Consider the following 19,260-nt stretch of genomic DNA (forward strand, 5'->3'; position numbering starts at 1 on the left):
AATAGGCGCGTCTCAACAGCGTAACGATGTCGCACCACACAATCTTACAAAACAGTGCACGTACATCTCAAGGAAAGGCGACGACTTCGGCGTTTAGAGTGCAGGCTAATGCTCTTTATTTCTTTCACAATGAAAGACGTAAAGCAGTACTTTTTATTAAGCAAACATGCGACAAATAATTATCCCGTGGAACATCTCGTCTCATATAGGTGCAAGGCAGCGGAACAAAAATTGTAAGAAAGTACACACAGGAGTTTAAGGTACACAACAGCTGATTTGACGAAACAATAGACCACGCTCGGGCATACAATGGACGGGTTTCGTTCGATGTGAGAGCGCTGACTAACTGTAGTGTTAAGCGCAAGTGATGCTTTGAAAATTATGTCGTCGTAGATCTGGCTCCCCGGTCTTTCTCCGCGTTTCAAGCCAACGCATTTGAAACGAAGTACGACCCCCGCGGTAGCAGAAACCCACGCGTAGAGTGACCTATTCTAGGCCACTCTATACCCACGCGTTATGCTTCCTACGTGCATCCATACCTTTGACGGAAGGCGCCACTAATCGTCACCACGTACCAAACAATCACGTATGGTCCATCAACCGTGTGGGCCTATTCCTACCCAAGAGGCACCGCGCACAAGGCCCCGGAGAGTGGGAGGGGCGGCTTCAGAGAGGAGGTTGGCTTGCCGGGGCTAGCTGAATCACGTGCCACTCCCTCCTAGCTTTTTTTTCCCTTCCTCCATGAGTGTGATGTATTTATGTTTCCTCTTGCGCGCTGACACCGTGCTTGTTAATTCAGTTAGTAAGCGAATGTGTCCAAGTTTATGAAGCCGATAAAACTACTCTGCTTACGCCGTATAGTTCTCTACTAGTAAATTTGCTATCGCAATTGATGCTTCGCCTTTCGGGCGAAACTGCGACTTCTTTGCTGTCACACCGCGCGTACGGAGCCTCTACGCGCGCCAGCCCACTTGCGTGGGGTAGGACGCGGGCGCGCATAGGTCATGACGACAGCAAAGCTTAGAATCGGTGGGTCGTCTTTATGCGTGCTTGTTATTGTAGCGATAGCTACATTACGCCAGGTTTTCGCCTCTTCGCCGTGGCCGCAATTTGAGCCGTGGCCGCACTGTGACGTCCCACCACGGCCCTCGATTCTCCACCAACTCGGCTCGTCGCGGTCACCGCGTGGTCACGCGCGGCCACCGCTCCTACAGGCGCGCGTCCGCCGTTGCCTGGCAACCGCCACAGCTGGCGCGCTCGCCGCGCCCTCTGTGTGACGTCACACCATGGGCCTCGATTATCCGGCAACTCGTCTCGTCGCGGTCGCCGCGCGGCCACCGCTCCTGTCGTTGCATAGAAGCGTATTCATTGGTGTGAAAAATACAGTTTTACCCGTTGGTTGACCACGTCTCTCCTTTCTTAGTCAAGTGTGAAACCACTAATACCCCTGTCAAGCGGGCAAGTTAAGTGCACTTACGGGGAGTGCACTTCGGGACCTTGAGTGACACTTTAGGCTACGCGGTGCTAAACGGGAAAACGGAGTGCACTCGCCGTAAAGAAACATGGCGACAGACACGAGCGCGTTTTTTGAATATGTAGATAAAAAAAGAAAAAAAAACTTCTAAAAAGTGATTGTTTTACGTGGTATTATAAATAAAATCAAACTTAATCTATTTTTTCTCAACAAAAACGTCATTTATTTTACTATGAGGTGTTGCAAAGTCAATGCCGGCCAAGACGAATACCTAGCCAATCCAGAACAACATGGCGGCGTGGCGTGCGTCTAAATGACCTGAACGTCGCCCCCGAGGGCTCCGATGTCGCTGCGCATGCGTGAGCTGAGAGAAGGTGAGAAAGGAGAACAACTCTCCTTTGCCGGATGTGACGTCACATTATTGTTTGTTTTTTTGCTTTTTGAAATAGCTACTCTCGAACTCAGACACTATGGTTCGCGCCTCGTTCGCGCGCGCATTGTGAGCATTCAAGTTTCGTTTTTTGCACTTGCTTAGTAGCTGAAATTGCGGACATTGCAGGGTTGGGCTTGATGACATTTGTTGCTCAGCTGCCGCGACACATTTGGAGCAAAGGTGAGTGTCGTGCGATTGCCCGTTCTCTAGCTGACACTTGTAAAAACAACCGGTTGCGCATTTGAGCTGTGGCCGATGTGATCTCGAAATTCGAAGGAGCACGAAACGGTTAATTGTCGCAGGTCTCGTAGTGATCGCAGGATAATTTATTCGTTCGTGCCTTCAACAAGTACTGTCACAGTTCCTACGCGTTACCCCGATGTAAAACGAACGGCGGAAGCGTTCACGCGCCGGAAAGTGCATGCACTCAACTAGCTCTATCGGTGAATGCCGTCCTTTGGTATATATCTCGTGCGTAGGTCTTTTGTTTCTCCATCTCTATGGGATGACTACGCTATGCGCCTCTTATTTACCCATGCAATTCAATTACCTTGCTGCTGCATTCAATTACCTTGCTCACTGCTTGCGCTGACCGCGGTAGGTGCGTCAGAGGCTTTCATTTGTTGCAGTGAGATAAAGAAAGCGTATTTCTTTCACTTACAGCTTCTTAGCAACTCTTTTGAGAGCCGTGGAGTTAAATCGTGCAATGTGTACGTTGTGAGCAAGCTGTTAACCAAACCCGCTTTACTGCTGCTGTCGCTTTTACGGGCACCTTCAAAATTAAACATATATGAGTGTATGAATTCAGCTCACCTTTCTATACACATCCGCTGCTTTCGTTGTTCGTAGATCATGTGCGTACCTTTGCAACCGTAATCGACATTGTAAAAACAGCAGGAAGGCAGATGACACAAATACTGTGTCCGCCTTAATTGTTGTCTGTGCTGTTTTTATAATGTAAACAACTCCACACACTTGCTGTTTACACCAAAACAATCATGATATTTTTTTTTCCTTGTAGGAGGATTTGCTTCTAACTGCGGCAGTGACGTTGTGTATTGTCCTCAGGAACGCTTGCGGTGTGCACATTTGTCTAATTTGTTTCACTGTGCTGCTGCTGTCTTTACAGCTTCTGCTTATTTCCTTTGGCCGCACCTTATATTTGTTGTCTTTGTCAACATCTGACCTGTTTCTGCCTTGTTGAAAGCAAGTGGCCACAAGTACTGCTTAGTTTGCTCAGTCTAAACCTGGTATGTATATCTATTTGCTAAGGGCATGCTTCTGCTCCTTTAAAGGTTGCTTTAACTAATAGTGGTTTGAGTCATTGTGTATGACACCAGATAATTATTGTTCTAAAATGGTGGCAAAGCTTGTCCGTGCACAGATTTAAAGTATGGAGATGCTAAACATTAAAATGTTCCAAGTTGCCGCAAAGTATTACACGCATTTAAATTTGCAGTCGCAAAAGACGTACTAAAAGTATAATCCACAAAATTTGCTTCGAGGTGTCTTGAGACAATGAATTGTAGAGAAAGAATTCTATTGTAAGTTGCCAATGCTTGTCGTGAGCTCTAGCCCATTTTTCTATGCAGCCACTGTTGCTTCGTTGTCTGTGCTTGTTACTAACAAGAAATTGAGCTCCGTGGTTCCCCTGATTTTTGTAGCTCATAAAATGCAAATGTCTCAACATTGGCAGCCTTAGTGCCTCAAGGTAGAACACGAGTGTTCATTGGCCAGTTGCCTGCTTTTAAGATAATGTTGTATTTAATGTCAGGGGTTTAAAGGATACTTCACATCTGCCATCATGGCTGTTCTGCTGCCTAGCACTTCCAGGACAAAGTTTGGTACACATGTGAAACTATCCAAGAAAATGGACATTGGGACAACTGCTGATGTAGCTCACTTGGTAGAGCATCGCAAGCGCAAAGCAGAAAATGTTGGTTAAACTCCAACCGGCAGCAAGTTGTCTCTTAATGCAAAGCATTATCATGATCTATTTTCGAATTTCTTAGTACACCTGCCCAGGTAGCTTCATTAATAATTAGTAATGCTCCTGATGGTGGGTATTGAACGCGAGTCCCTAGTGCAGCAGCCCAATTATTTGCCCATTAGGCTACAGATGCATGCATAGCTCGCCAGATTAACCGCACTGGTTCTCTCGTAGCAGCTAATGCTTTCAGGTGTTATGTGACACTCGCAGAGTTTGGGATTCACCCGTTTCAGCTCATATGCAACATATAAAGCAGGTGTTGTGTTTGCTTTGGTGACGCGTTGTGCGTGCAATTGTTTTTGGTTTCTCTATTTTGGTGTATTGTGCTTTGTATTCGATATGGTGCTGGGCATTACCTCAATCACAGCTTCGATGCTGTGCCCAAAGAAAAAAACATTTGTAAGCAGGTGCTCGAGTGACGTGAAGCTCACTCTCCCTCATTCTCTCTTGCAGGTAGTGCATCCAGTTTAGCGCCGTGCACATGTGTACGGACGCGTGCACGGACGTAACGCTGCTGCCCATCGCGAGTCGTAAGCAAAAAAAAAAGGCCGACTGAAAAAAAAACAACAAGAAATATAATAAGCTGCACGATCAACAGATTTTTGAAGAGACCGTTTCAACAGAGATATCTGAAGCAGATCGTTATTGGATATGAAGAAATGTGCAGTGGATAACAGCAAAACATGTGGTAACCGACTGACTAACGGTAGTAAGGCTCACAGCCTAAGTTTTTCACTATTTACACCGATAATGTAGCACGTATTTGCGCAATTAAATCACTTGCTATGCGCAGCAACCGCACTCAATTGAAGCCGCCAACGCAGCATGCACCATTTGCTATTTCAGGATCACGAAAAACAATGTATTCACCGAAGTACAGCGGCGGTTGACCTGTCGGCAAGCTGTTAATTCACATATGGCGAAAGCAAATGTCACGGAGTCCAAGCCCACGAAACTGCGCTCGCAAGAATATCGCGCACGCTTGGGCCTTTCCGACATGCACAATAGCGCACGCAGAGCGTGGTGCAGCCGACACCCGACATTCGTGACTGATCTACGTTCGAGAGTAGCTATTTCAAAAAGCAAACAAAAAAAAAAGAAACAATGTGACGTCGCATCCGGCAAAGGAGAGTTGTTCTCCTTTCTCACCTTCTCTCAGCTCAGGCATGCGCAGCGACCACGGAGCCCTCGGGAGCGATGTTCAGGTTATACGAACGTCCGTGAAAGCATTGCTTTCGAGCAAACCTTTTCAAATTAAGTTTTCGCTCATGTCCACGAGATAGCAAATTTCAGTGTTACATTAGCCGCTATATTTTCCAATTTCATGTGACCTAGCTACCTCAGGTTGCATTTACGCGCCGAGGCTTTTAACAAAAATAGTTGTCAGCTGAAAATCAAAGCGGTGTGCCACTATTTGGATGTTGTGATATTTGTGAAATTGATTATATTTTTCCCCTAGTCATGCTAAACTACTTACCGGTCACATGCTTGGACTTCTGAAGGAGCACTTGAAAGGTTTTCCTTCCAACCCAGTATTGTAACTGACGCCTGTCAGAGGTATGAGAGTGGTATTTGCCCTGCAGCACTGCCATGAGTTCAAGATCCAGATGTGTCTCATGTAATAACTGTGCTCGCCGACTGTCTCTATCCGTATGTCACTAGAAAGTACAAAGGATACATTTCTGAATTGTTGCAACATTTATTTTTCGTTAAATGCTCAAAATATTTTTTTCTTTTCCTGATCAATAAGGACTTGCACAGATTGCAGATTTGCATAGTTTGAAAAAAGTATTGCATAGTGGGCCTGTAGGTTTTTTTGAATTTATTGTTACCCTTCAGACTGGCCAAATATGTTGACAGCAACAGCGAATACCTCCTTGCTGTATTTGCATTTCCTTGGAATGTCTGTTCCGTGTTCTTCATAACAGTACATGGTGCCATTTAGTTTTCTACCGTGTCGAATTGTGCACTGACACTTTCAAGTGAGCAAGTGTAGGTTTGTATTGCAACGGAAATAACAACATGAGTGCTTCTTCAATTGTCTTCCATCACCGCCTTGCTAGTGCCTTCTTCAATGTGCAAGAATGGCTTGTAACAATATTGTTAAGTGTTTCATGTGAGGATATGGAATACAATAATTTTCTCTTTTTCTCTGAACATATTCAGCCGGAAAAACATGTTGACAGCTATGCCTTTTTCATGTTGGCCATAGCATTTTGTAGATAATGGTGTGACAGCTTGGGAAGTGTCTGAAGAGTATTGTTAGTTGGTGCATAATCATATTGTTGCTACTGGGAGGATCACAGGCACTTTTTTTTCATACTATTAACATGTTTCCATTTTTCTTTTTGTGGCTCAATCATAAGTAGACCTGGTCACTTTTTTAGTTTGTCATTTACTTTTGTTACACATCAGTATTATATACTATCAATTAAGTTGGGATATGAAGCCATTTGATGTTGCATTCATGGAGAATCCTGGCCAATCCCTCGTCATGGGTGTGCCATATTTCATAGGCAACACTCATTATATAGTCTCTCTTCTTGTGGTAAGAGTGTATCCCAAAGCCTGTTTTGGATGCTTGCAGAGCAGTTGAGATTTAGACATCAATGCCAGCTCACAAAGCACCTCATACGGTAATCAGCCAGCCGCCTCCGCAGATGGGGAATTCTGCAGTTTGCAATCGTACTGTTTCGGTTGTCCTTGGCAGAGATTTCAATTGTACACAGTGGGAATATATTGTAGGACCATATAAAAATAATGCGATGACAATGGCCATGTGGCTTAAATTATAGTAGATTACGACCAGCATTAGCTCAAGCGCTGCTAAAGGTGTGTGGTATGTAAAAATTAATAAAGTGCTGGTTTTAAATTAAAGTGCAGCCTAGCAGGTTTCGAGAACTTTTACTCTGGCAGAATGACAAAATAAAATTATTTGAAATCAGTGATGCCACGCTGATGAGGCTTGGGCATGAATATCCTCTAGCCAAATTCACAAGGATCTTGAATGAATTCTTCACTATAGGCTCAACAGTTTTGTTGTTTCCCCATATTGTTTTTATAGGAACAGTGCACACAAAAATCTTGCGGCTTCCTGTTGTCTTAACACCCTATAATTGCCTTAGATCCATGGTTCTCAGCCATGGATGTGTCGGTGACCCCTTGTGGATTGGTGGAAGTGATGGGGACCACTTGCAATGACGGGAGAGGGGGGGGTATAAACTAACACAATATTAGGCGTGAAACAGGTGCCTTTTATTGCTACTTTGCAAAGAATGGTCAAACAAAAGTGCCACTTCAACTCAGTCTGGACAGCTTGTCAATACATGATGCAGTCACGCTTAAGCAGAGTCACATATCTGCAGCCACATTCAACCTGTTTCTGTATTTGCTTTTCAAGTATGCAAGCATGGAAAAAGCATGCTTGCATGCATATGATATAAAACTGCAACAAAAGCTTTACAGCCATCTTATGTAGAAGGGAAAACATTTCTGCAGTCCCCAACCAGAATGCCTCAAGACTTGCAGTGGCCACAAAAAAAAAAAAAGAAAAACTTGGTTGCTTTTTTTGTTAGTGGGGGTTTTGCGGATCCCCCATTTGAGAACCACTGCCTTAGATGTAGAGCCATTTGATGTTCATCAATTAATATTTACACAGGATTTAGATGACGCCTTTAAAGACAAGTGTCCCTTATGCTTCCACGTAAAGAAGCACTGACATAGGAGTTTTGTGCTTAATTTTTTATATTAATCTGGTTGCACATGCCAGCTTTTAAGATCACACCATGCCGTTGAAAAGCTGGGTGTGCTTTGAGCGATTCTTAACGAATGCCAAGACCTGTTTCACTAAATAAAATATTCTTTTGGCCCTTCTCAAACATCTTAACTGAAATTAATTTAATTCTGGTGTTCTACAAGTCACAACTGTGGTTGCGGACTCCGGCTTAATTTTGATTGCCTGAGGTATTTTATAGTGCACCCAATCCACACATGCGTTCTTGTATTCGCCCCCATCCGAATGAGAATTGTGTTGCTGAGGTCGCCACGGCCAGGATCGAACCCGCAACCTCAGCAGCACAATGCTTCTCAGACATTTCTTTGCATTGAGCACAAAATGAGTCTGCTCTACAAACTTTTCTACTGGTACTTCTCAGGGAACACGGAGCATCACCCTCACCTTCCAAGTGGCTCCTCCCATCACACATCAAATGTGCACCAAGAAAGAAAGGCCAATGTTGTGGTGCAGAGAGGCCTTGACATGTTCGGCATTCAATAGCACAATAATGGCATGGCTTACTCACAAACTGGAGCATGCATCACTTGCTTCTGATCTACCATGCCATGATGTTGTGAAATCGTGGAGCCAAACTGCCTTTGGCATTTTTAAATGTTCGCATTAAGGATAATATATTTCTTGTGCACAGAAGCAATATAAAGTTTCATAGTGTAATTCACTGATTGACAGCTACACACGCATAAGAAAAAGATTGTGCCAGGACTACTTAAACTCTGCAATCTTTAAATTAGCTTGGCCCATTCTTGCAATGTTACACATTTCAGATGAATGCAGGTCACTCATTACAGTTATGCCAGCTTTTGTACGTTTTAGACATGCAATGTTTGCCCCAGTTTTATACGGCGATCATAGATAGCCACACCACGTTGGTAGAATAATTCAGAAGTAAATTTTAGTAAAAGCACCATTTATGCCCGGGCTTAGACTATGCCAGTGTAATTTGTGATTCTCATCAGCAATACCAAATCAATAAACTTGAACGCGTTCAGAAATTGGCAGCAAGATTGATTTACTCTTCCTATCGACGAACATAATCTGCAACAGCCCTGCTAACAAGGGCAGGACTGCAAACAGTGAATGTCTGGAGAAAAATAGCCTGCCTAAAGTTCCGTTATCAGTTGAACAGTAAATTTACCTAACTCACCTGCTCCCACCTAGAAGAATGTTTTTTACCCTATAACTCACGAGTTGATGTGTGCAAATATTAATTTCTTGTTCACACTATAGCTATGTGGAATAACCTTGTTCCTGAAGTTTTCAATGGTGTTGATGGCTTGACTTTTTTTGAACAGAATTTGGACTTTTATTTTTTATAAGTTGTATTATTATAGTATTTTTTTTCTTGATTATAGTTTTTTCTTCTTATTATAGTATTTTTTTCTTATTATAGTATTGATGACAGATTTTATTCTATTGTATATGCACATCCCACCCTGCAACAGCCCTTTTGGGCTTACAGTATTCTAAATAATAAAGTAAAATGGGGTTTCTCCATGTTGAGGTCTACAAGCATGGCATTGTAAATGGGCGCCAGAAGCAGCAGCTTTTCAAGGTATTTTGCTGCACCATCCAATTATTGTGCCCCTCTCCACTCTCGCTGGTGAACAAGGGGCTTTCAAGGTATGCTGTGCTGTTCCTAAAATGCCGCCCGAGGCGGCCGTCTGTTCTGCCTACAGGACGAAAAGTCCCTGGCCAGGAGTGCATCAAACATGCAGAAAAAGCTGTTGATTGTGCTACTGAAGTTCTAGAGATGAACTGTAGTTTTGCTCTCAGGTTGAAAAATACAGCAATGCTGTAGCAAGCAGTGTGCTGAAAGCTGTTGCAGGGCTCTTCCAAGGCATAGCCAACACTGCATGCACATACTTTGCACGCACGAGGCTTTAGCAATAATACTTCTAGTAAATTGCATTTGTCCAGCTTCACTCTGTTTTTAACACTGGCAGGTTTTAAAATCCGTGAGAAAAGGTAGGCCTTTTTTCTTTTAATTGGCTTATGCACAAGAAAGTGTGTGTGCATGGAAGGGGGCTCTTTATCAAGCCACATGATAAAGTGAAGCCTTGTGCATTTGTCTGCAGTCACTCACTGCGCTTTCAAACACGCAATCAGAACAGAGAGCACAGGAAAACACACAAGCAGTAGATTCAGCAATTTATTTCAAACAAATGCAGTTTTGTTTTACAGAATGACCACATTCCCAAAAAGCAACCACATGCTATGCACATAATACAACCAACTTAGGTTAATTCAGCAGCTGTTAATGTGTACTACCTTTATATGTTCAAATGTTTCAAGTCTCAAAGCGTGCCCCTGCTTTGTAACTTGTCCTTTTAACTTAAATGCTAAATTTAGCACGATTACCACACTGATAGAAGAAAACTACATATTGTCACGGTATGATTCATCTAGAGGAGCATCGATGAAGAAGACGCTGATGATCTGGCGCATGCTCTCGACTATATGGTTGACGCTTGATCGCCTTGTAAAAATATTGTAAATACGTTTTCCTGTTGTGTTTGCCTCCCCGTAACATCTTGGTGGAAGTGCTGGGGGTATAACGCAAGAAGGAGCTTCGCAGCGGCCGCCAAGTCGCCACTCTAGTCATGTCCACCAGCGGCGAAACTGCGTCAGCGGCGGCCGCCATGCCAACAGTCGTCCTGGCTCCACCCCGTGACCCTGGGACCTTTTCCGGCACTGCTGGCGACGACGTCGACAAATGGATTCGACTCTACGAATGCGTAAGCGCACATTACAGGTGGGACCCGACCATGATGTTGGCGAATGTCATATTTTATCTAAAGGGAACGGCGAAGGCCTGGTTCGATAACAACGAAGAGGAGCTCACAAGCTGGAGCGTATGTAAGACTAAACTTCGCAAGTTGTTTGGCCAACCTGCAGGCTGCCAGCGTGCTGCCAAGCAAGAACTTGCCTCGCGTGTGCTGACGCCTACTGAGTCGTACTTGACGTACATTCAGGATGTGCTGACCCTTTGCCGGAAGGTTGACGCCAAGATGACAGAAGCCGATAAGGTTGCGCACCTGCTGAAAGGGATCGCGGACGATGCGTTTAACCTGATCGTGTTTAAAAACTCTTCGACAGTCAATGAGATTATTACTGAATGCCGACGCTTCGAAGATGCTAAAAGCCGACGTATCGCCCACCAATTCGCCCGCCTTCCGAACACGGCAGCGACATCAACGTGTGAGGATGTTCATATGCCGACTCAGCCTTCAACATCCGAGACCATCACCCGAATTGTTCGACGCGAAATTGAAGCCGCATCGCCCGCACATTTAATGTGAGGAAAGCCCTGTGATGCCCCACCTACGATATCCCTTATACAATCCGTTGTTCGTCAAGAACTGGCAAACGTGGGCCTTCAAACCATCTGCTCTGTGAACCACCCTGACAGTTACCCTTCGGTCACCTTTAACCCTCTCCAACGCCGTTACCCCACTCCAAATTATCGCGATCCAAATGCGTGGCGGACGCCTGACGACAAGTCAATTTGCTTTCGATGTGGATGTGTTGGACACATTTCACGATATTGCCGAAGTCCTTGGCCCTCGTCTTCTCGACCCAGCTCATCCAGCTTCCGCTATCCACCCCGAAGCCAGCACCAGGTACCAAGCCAACCTGACCAAGAAACATCTGCCGAGACCACTACTACCACCGCCCATTACAGCCGCTCGCCCTCCCCACGACGCCGACCTTCTCGGTCACCCCCACCACGCCGTTCCCCGTCCCCGTCTTACTCCCGGCGTTTTGCTTCGGGAAACTAACGGCTGCAGCTCCTGGAGGTGATGCTGCTATTCCGACCTGCTCTCCAATTCCTCTGTTGACGCTCCCTACCAATCAGAACTTGATTGACGTTGAAGTGGATGGCCTACCTGTTACTGCTTTGATTGACACCGGCGCCCATATTTCTGTTATGAGTTCTCACCTCCGCCGGCAGTTGAAAAAAGTTATGACCCCTGCCCCATCACGTGTTGTCAAGTGGCCGACGGTGGTACGTCTCCCGTAGCTGGCCTTTGTACCGCACATGTCAGTGTAGCCGGCCGTCAAACTTCTGTTTTGTTCACCGTCCTCGTCTGCTGTTCCAACGACGTCATCCTCGGTCTTGACTTTTTGTCCGCCCACTCCGCCCTCATCGATTGTTCCGCTGGTACTGTACAGCTTGACCTATCAAGTGTAATTGATCAACCCAGACCAATCAAGAGTCGGCTCTGTTCTGCTGAGCACGTCCGTTTGCCGCCGCAAGCCGTGACTTGTGTTGCTGTGACGCCCTCTCCACCAGTCTCTGACGGCGATTATGTGCTCGCTCCCATCACCGCCGTTCTGTTGGCGCACAGTGTTGGTTTGCCTCACACTGTTATAACTATAAGGGACAATCTTACTTGTCTTCCTGTGATTAATTTCGGACTGTGTTCACAAGTGCTCCCACAAGGCATTTCACTCGCTATGCTGACGCCCTCCTACGATTACGTTATCTCGACCTTGTCTCCTCCAGATGCTGGTCGCTCGCACACCACCGATATCCCGTCTTCTTCGCCAGGTCTGTCTCCTCCCGACCTGAAGAAAATGATTGCTCCAGACCTTTCGCCCCATCACGCTGACGATCTCCTTCGACTCCTCTTCTCTTATAGGGACGTCTTTGACCTTTGCGACCGTCCTCTGGGTCAAACCTGCACTGTCAAACACCGCATAAACACTGGCGATGCCCATCCGATCCACCGACGGCCATACCGCGTCTCTCGAGCTGAGCGCCGCATCATTCAAAAGGAGGTCGACAAGATGCTTGCCAAAGATATAATCGAGCCGTCCTGCAGCCCTTGGTTCTCCTGTGGTTCTTGTTAAAAAGAAAGATGACAGTTGGCGATTTTGCGTGGACTACCGACATCTCAACAAGATCACCAAAAAAGACGTGTACCCGCTCCCACGCATAGACGACGCCCTGGATTGCCTTCACGGCGCCAAGTATTTTTCTTCAATCGACCTTCGGTCAGGGTACTGGCAGATCGCCGTTGATGACATGGACCGTGAGAAGACCGCTTTTGTTACCCCTGATGGCCTTTATCAGTTTAAAGTCATGCCTTTCGGCTTATGCAACGCCCCGGCCACCTTCGAACGCATGATCGACACCCACGGTTTTAAATGGTCCATTTGCCTGTGTTATCTTGATGACGTCATTGTATTTTCACCGAACTTTGAAACGCATCTCGACTGACTTTCTTCTATCCTTTCTGTTTTTCGCAAAGCCGGCCTGCAAGTTATCATGCTCGGTCATCTCGTCGACTCAACCGGTGTTCGCCCCGACCCTGACAAAGTTCGAGCTGTGCAGCAGTTCCCCGTTCCGACTTGCACAAAGGAAGTTCGTAGCTTTCTGGGACTGTGCTCCTACTTCCGTCGTTTTGTGAAGAATTTCGCGAAAATTGCACGCCCTCTCACAAACTTACTGAAGAAAGGCGTCATGTTTTTTTGGGGTGCTGCACAGGCTGCCGCCTTCTCTACCCTCATCACGTCGCTCACTACACCACCAGTCCTGGCTCATTTCGACAGCTCCGCTCCAACAGAACTCCGCACCGATGACAGCGGCTATGGAATCGGCGCTGTTTTAGTCCAGCATCAGAATGGGCATGCCCGTGTTGTCGCCTATGCTAGCCGTCTCCTTTCCTTAGCCGAACAGAACTACTCTATTACAGAACGGGAGTGTCTTGCTCTCATTTGGGCGGTGGGCAAATTCCGCCCCTATTTACATGGCCAGCATTTCACTGTCACTACCGATCACCACGCACTTTGCTGGCTTTCGTCGCTTAAGGATCCCAATGGGCGTCTTGGTCGCTGGGCACTCCGGCTGCAAGAATACACTTACTCTTTTTCTTATAAATCTGGCCGATTGCACCGGGATGCTGACTGTTTGTCCCGCAATCCCGTGGATCCGCCTGAAGCCTCCAATGACACGCCTGCATGTGTACTCTCTCTGCTTTAAGCCACATCCGTGATGAACAGCGCCGTGATCCCATTTTAAGTGAGCTTATTCAAAAGCTGGATTCCGCAGCGCCCGACCCTTCCCTTCGCCTCTTCGTGCTTAAAGATGACACATTATATCGCAACAACGTCCACCCGGACGGACGCGAACTGTTGCTCGTCGTTCCTACGCATCTGCGCTTGAGCGTTCTCGGCCAGCTACGCTCTCCCTACCAGTTGTGCTACGGACGTCTCTGATTTCCTGCTACACGATGTCATCTTACATCATGGAGCCCCTTGTCAACTCCTCACTGACCGTGGCCGTTACTTCATCTCCAGAGTTATCGATGACCTGCTTCGCTCCTGCGCGACAAAACACAAATTTATGACGGCTTACCACCCGCAAACTAACGGCTTGACTGAGCACTTCAACCGGACGCTTACTGACATGCTTTCTATGTATGTCTCATCTGACCATCAAGACTGGGATGTTGCGTTGCCCTTCGTTACATTCGCTTACAATTCCTCCCGTCATGATACTGCTGGTTTTTCACCCTTCTATCTTCTGTTTGGCCGTGACCCAACGTTACCTTTTGACACTATCATCCCCGATGCCGTCCATTTGCCAACTGAGTACGCTTGTGATGCCATTTCCCGAGCTGATGAGGCACGCCAAATTGCTCGCCGTCGCCTTACTACATCGCAAGGCCACCAGAAGCACCGCTACGACTCCCGTCATCGTGATGTTATCTATACTCCGGGTGCCCTTGTGCTTCTATGGACTCCCGACTCGGCGTATTGGACTGTTGTGTTCATATCGCGATAGGCTACACGTGTCGCAGTTGTCAAGTTGCAGTGATAAATGAAAGGTCGCCACTGCGCATGTGTAACCTGGAGCTACTTGTATATATGGGCGTGTGCCCTACGTTACTGTGTTCTTTTGTGTTGTTTTGTGGCTGCCCGTTGGCATGCCTGAATAAAGGTTTCAAAAAGCATGCCCCGGCTCTGAAGTTACAACATGACTGGCGACGAAGATGGGATCCAGGCAGCCGAAAAAACAGCAGCGGTTCAGGGTGCCATACTCGGAAAGCTTCCAGAGTTTGATCCGGACGGTGACAACTGCGATGTTTTCTTCGAGCGGTTCGAGTGTTTTGTCGCTGCTAACGACATCGCAGAGGATAAGAAGTTGCAAGTGCTACTGACGTCCATCGGGGAGAAGGCATACGTCACGCTCAGGAGCCTTCTTCTGCCGAAAACGCCTACCAAGGAGACGTATGACGTGGTCATCGCAACGCTGAAAAAGCACTACACCCCGAAGTGCTCCGTGGTTACGGAAAGATACCGTTTTAACCAACGCAAGCAAGAACCGCACGAAAGCATAGGGGACTTCATAGTAGGACTCAAGCAACTGGCTGCAACGTGTGAGTACGGCACATTTCTTGAGCAAGCCCTGCGAGATCGTCTCATCGCGGGATTGTGTTCCGACAGCATACGCTGCAGGCTTCTGGCGACACCTGATGCAGAATTAACCTGGGACCGCACCTGCAGTATTGCAGCAGCCATGGAATCGGCTACTAGAGGCACTCGGGAAATGGTGGCGACCCTCTCAACGGAGACCCCAGTCGAAAGCGACGTTAACTGGCACAAGGAAACAGCAGCGGGGCAGCGGCAAGCACCCGGTGGGGACTACGCCCGGAGTGCCACGCCGAACACGGCAAAATCGGCTTCACCAGCGGGCCCACAAGAGACTAAGGGGTGTCATCGTTGCGGTGGGTGGCACTCTCCTGTAAGTTGTCCGTTCATGAACAGCCGATGTTTTAAATGTAACAAGAAAGGTCATGTAGCCAAAATGTGTAAAACTAGGACGCATATTCATTGCCTGGAGAATGATGCAACGCGCGATGAGCTGTTGACACTGTGTCACACAGACCGTAGGGCGGGCACGCCTGCCATTGTAGTGCCGTTGCTGATAAACGGAAGAGAGATTCCGATGGAGCTCGATACAGGAGCAGCCGTATCTGTAATGTGTGAAACAGAATGTTTAAGGCATTTTCCCGATGCAAGTCTCAGGGAAACAGATGTTAGGCTGGTCACCTACAATGGCACGCCTGTCACGGTCAAAGGTATTATGGATGTTGATGTAAAGTACCAGAGCCAACACGTTCGCTTGCCACTAGTGATTGCTAAGGATAGCACAGGGGCTAGAATGCCAACATTATTGGGGCGAGAGTGGCTAACGAAAATAAAACTCGACTGGCCGAATGTGGTACGAGTGCAGAGCGTACGTGAAGAAGCACAGCTAACTGATAAGTACCGCGAGGTATTTCAACCAGGATACGGCGCCATTAAAGGGTTTCACGCTAGTATTGTGCTTAAGAAAGGCGCTACTCCTGTTTTTTGTAAAGCGAGACCAGTGCCATACGCGTTACGCGAGCAAGTAGAACAAGAGCTGCTTAATATGGAGAAGGCAGGCATTGTGTACCGCGTGAGGCATAGTGCTTGGGCCACCCCACTGGTGGTAGTGCCAAAAAAGAATAACGGGATTCGACTGTGCGGGGATTACCGGGTCACCCTCAATCCTTTCGTGGAAGTTGACCATTACCCTCTACCGCTGCCGGAAGATATTTTCACCACGTTGCAAGGTGGAGCTGTGTTCTCTGTTCTTGACCTGAGTAAGGCATATCTGCAACTGGAATTAGATGAGCACGCTCAGGAACTGCTCACCGTTAACACGCATATGGGCCTTTTTCGGTACAGGCGCCTACCATATGGTGTAGCCTGTGCACCAGCCGCATTTCAGGCGGTAATGGACCAAGTCCTGCGGGGCTTGCAAGGCACGGCTTGCTATCTTGACGATGTCATCATAGCGGGAGTTAGCTACGAGCAGTGTCGGGAAAGAGTTGAAAAAGTGCTCATGCGCCTAAGCCAATACGGTATTAAAGTCAACGCGGAAAAATGCAGCTTGTTTCAAAAAAGAGTAGCCTACTTGGGACACGAAGTTGATGGCAATGGGTTGCACCCTACCAGTGACAAGGTAAGGGCGATAAAGAATGCACCCAAGCCAGACAATGTCACGCAACTAAAGGCGTTTTTGGGTCTGGTCAATTTCTACGCAAAATTTTTACCAAATTTAGCTACAGTACTGGAGCCTCTCCATGACTTGCTGCGCAAGGAAACCAAGTGGCATTGGTCCCGACTATGTGACGACGCGTTCAATAAGTGTAAAACGTTGTTGACGGATGAAAGTGTGTTGGAAATATATGATGTGGCAAAAGAAATTCAGCTCACGTGTGACGCTTCAGAGTATGGCCTAGGAGCCGTACTATCGCATGTCGTGAACGGCCAAGAGAAGCCTATCGCTTTCGCCTCAAGGTCGCTGTCAGTGTCCGAGCGGAACTACGGACAAATAGAGAAAGAGGCACTGAGCATCGTCTTTGGTGTAAAAAAATTCCACAAGTATCTGTATGGCAGGGAATTTAACATTTTAACGGATCACCAACCACTGACGGTTCTTTTCGACCCACACCGACATTGCGGTGCCGTGGCAACTGCCAGGGTGCACAGATGGCTGACATTTCTAGCAGACTATCGTTACAAAATTACGCATAAGCCGGGCACCGCCATCTCGCATGCTGATGCTTTGTCACGGCTACCGTTGTCGGAAGTGGGGCAGGAAGAGGACACAATTTGTTACTTTTCCACGTTGTCAGATTTGCCGCTGACCGCGAAAGACATTGAGCGTGCAACAGGGTGTGACAGTTTGCTGCGAGTTGTGCGAAATAGGATATGGCATGGGTGGCCAAAGACTGTCAGTGCGGAACTGCAACCGTTTTGGGTTCGCCGTTTTGAGCTCACGGTGGACGAGGGCTGTATTGTTTGGAATAACAGGGTTGTGGTCCCTGAAAGCTTGAAGACTGTAGTACTAGCACTCTTGCATGAGCAGCATCTCGGGATCTCAAAAATGAAGGCTGTTGCACGGTCAATGGTCTGGTGGCCGGGTATCGACGATGCCCTTGAAAAGGCGGTGCGCAAATGCAGCATCTGTCAGGCAGTACTTCCTGCAATGCAACCAGTTCCTTTGTTTCCATGGAAAGTTTGTGAACACCCGTGGCAACGAGTCCACTTGGATTTTGCGGAAAAAGAATCGCAAATGTTTCTTATTGCGGTAGATGCTTTTTCCAAATGGGTAGAGGTTAAATGCATGCAGTCGACAACAGCTGCGAAAACAGTCGAGGCTGTGCGTTCCTGGTTTGCGGCGCACGGGTTGCCTGTGGAAGTGGTTACGGATAACGGGCCTCAGTTCCGCGCAGCGGAATTCATAACTTTTCTGAAAGCGAATGGCGTGAAACATACGCTTACCCCTCCGTATCATCCGCAATCTAATGGAGCGGCCGAGCGAGCGGTGCAAACAACTAAGAAGGCTCTCCTGAAGCAGTTAATGGATGACGAAAGGAAAGGTACAAACAGGTCACTACAACATCGCCTAGATAATTTCTTGTTCTCTTATCGCTCAACACCACACACTTTCACTGGAAAATCACCAGCAGAATTGTTTCTGCGACGGAAACTGAGGACCCGCTTATCGTTACTACGACCAGATGTGAACGGTGTTTTGACTGACCAAGCAGAGAAAGTGAAAACATCCGCTGACAAGCGGCGCGCAATGTTCCGTTCTTTTGCGGTAAATGAGTGCGTACTGGTACGATCGGTGCGCGGAGAGACAGTAAAGTGGTTACCGGGTAGAGTGTTGCAGGTCAAATCAATATGCACATATTTAGTGTTGGTGGGAAATCGTGTACGATATGTGCATGCCGATCATTTGCGCCACTCCTGTCTGGAACGGGAGAAAGAGCCAGCTGTGGACTAAGAGTTCGAGCTGCCACATGTGCCCGAAGAACGAGACCCAACTACTTCGGCGACAACGCTGCCACCGCCCACACAACAGTCGAGCACGGAGTGTATGCCGCAACCGGACATGACTACGCTCAGAAGAAGCACCCGACAACGCCGGGCGCCTGATCGTTGGGGCTATGGTAGCCGTACTTAAAGTTTGTCAGGAAGGGAGTGTTGTGTTCATATCGCGATAGGCTACACGTGTCGCAGTTGTCAAGTTGCAGTGATAAATGAAAGGTCGCCACTGCGCATGTGTAACCTGGAGCTACTTGTATATATGGGCGTGTGCCCTACGTTACTGTGTTCTTTTGTGTTGTTTTGTGGCTGCCCGTTGGCATGCCTGAATAAAGGTTTCAAAAAGCATGCCCCGGCTCTGAAGTTACAACATGGACTATCAGAAAAATTGCTTTCGCGGTACTCCGGACCCTACCGTGTCTTACGCCGTGGAACAGACGTCACGTATGAGATTGGCCCGCTCGAGCCTTCCTCGCCAACCGTTTGATCACCTACTGACGTTCACGTATCCCGCCTTAAACCTTACCACTCGCCTGGATCATAGCAAGCACCGTGACGGTGCTTGAGCAGCCGGGGGTCATGTCACGGTATGATTCATCTAGAGGAGCATCGATGAAGAAGACGCTGATGATCTGGCGCGTGCTCTCGGCCATATGGTTGACGCTTGATCGCCTTGTAAATATACTGTAAATACG

General features: G+C 47.4%; 1 long non-coding RNA gene across 1 annotated transcript; it reads left to right on the plus strand.

The window, feature by feature from the left end:
- The first annotated feature begins 1,796 nt into the window (after positions 1–1,796).
- LOC125940487 (uncharacterized) lies at positions 1,797–6,843 on the plus strand. Its single transcript, XR_007463683.1, has 3 exons — positions 1,797–2,087; positions 3,037–3,157; positions 4,351–6,843. It is a non-coding gene; the product is annotated as an uncharacterized LOC125940487 (long non-coding RNA).
- The last annotated feature ends 12,417 nt before the right edge of the window (positions 6,844–19,260 follow it).

This window comes from Dermacentor silvarum, chromosome 10 (assembly GCF_013339745.2).
Source record: "Dermacentor silvarum isolate Dsil-2018 chromosome 10, BIME_Dsil_1.4, whole genome shotgun sequence".
NCBI classification, from domain to species: Eukaryota; Metazoa; Arthropoda; class Arachnida; order Ixodida; family Ixodidae; genus Dermacentor; species Dermacentor silvarum.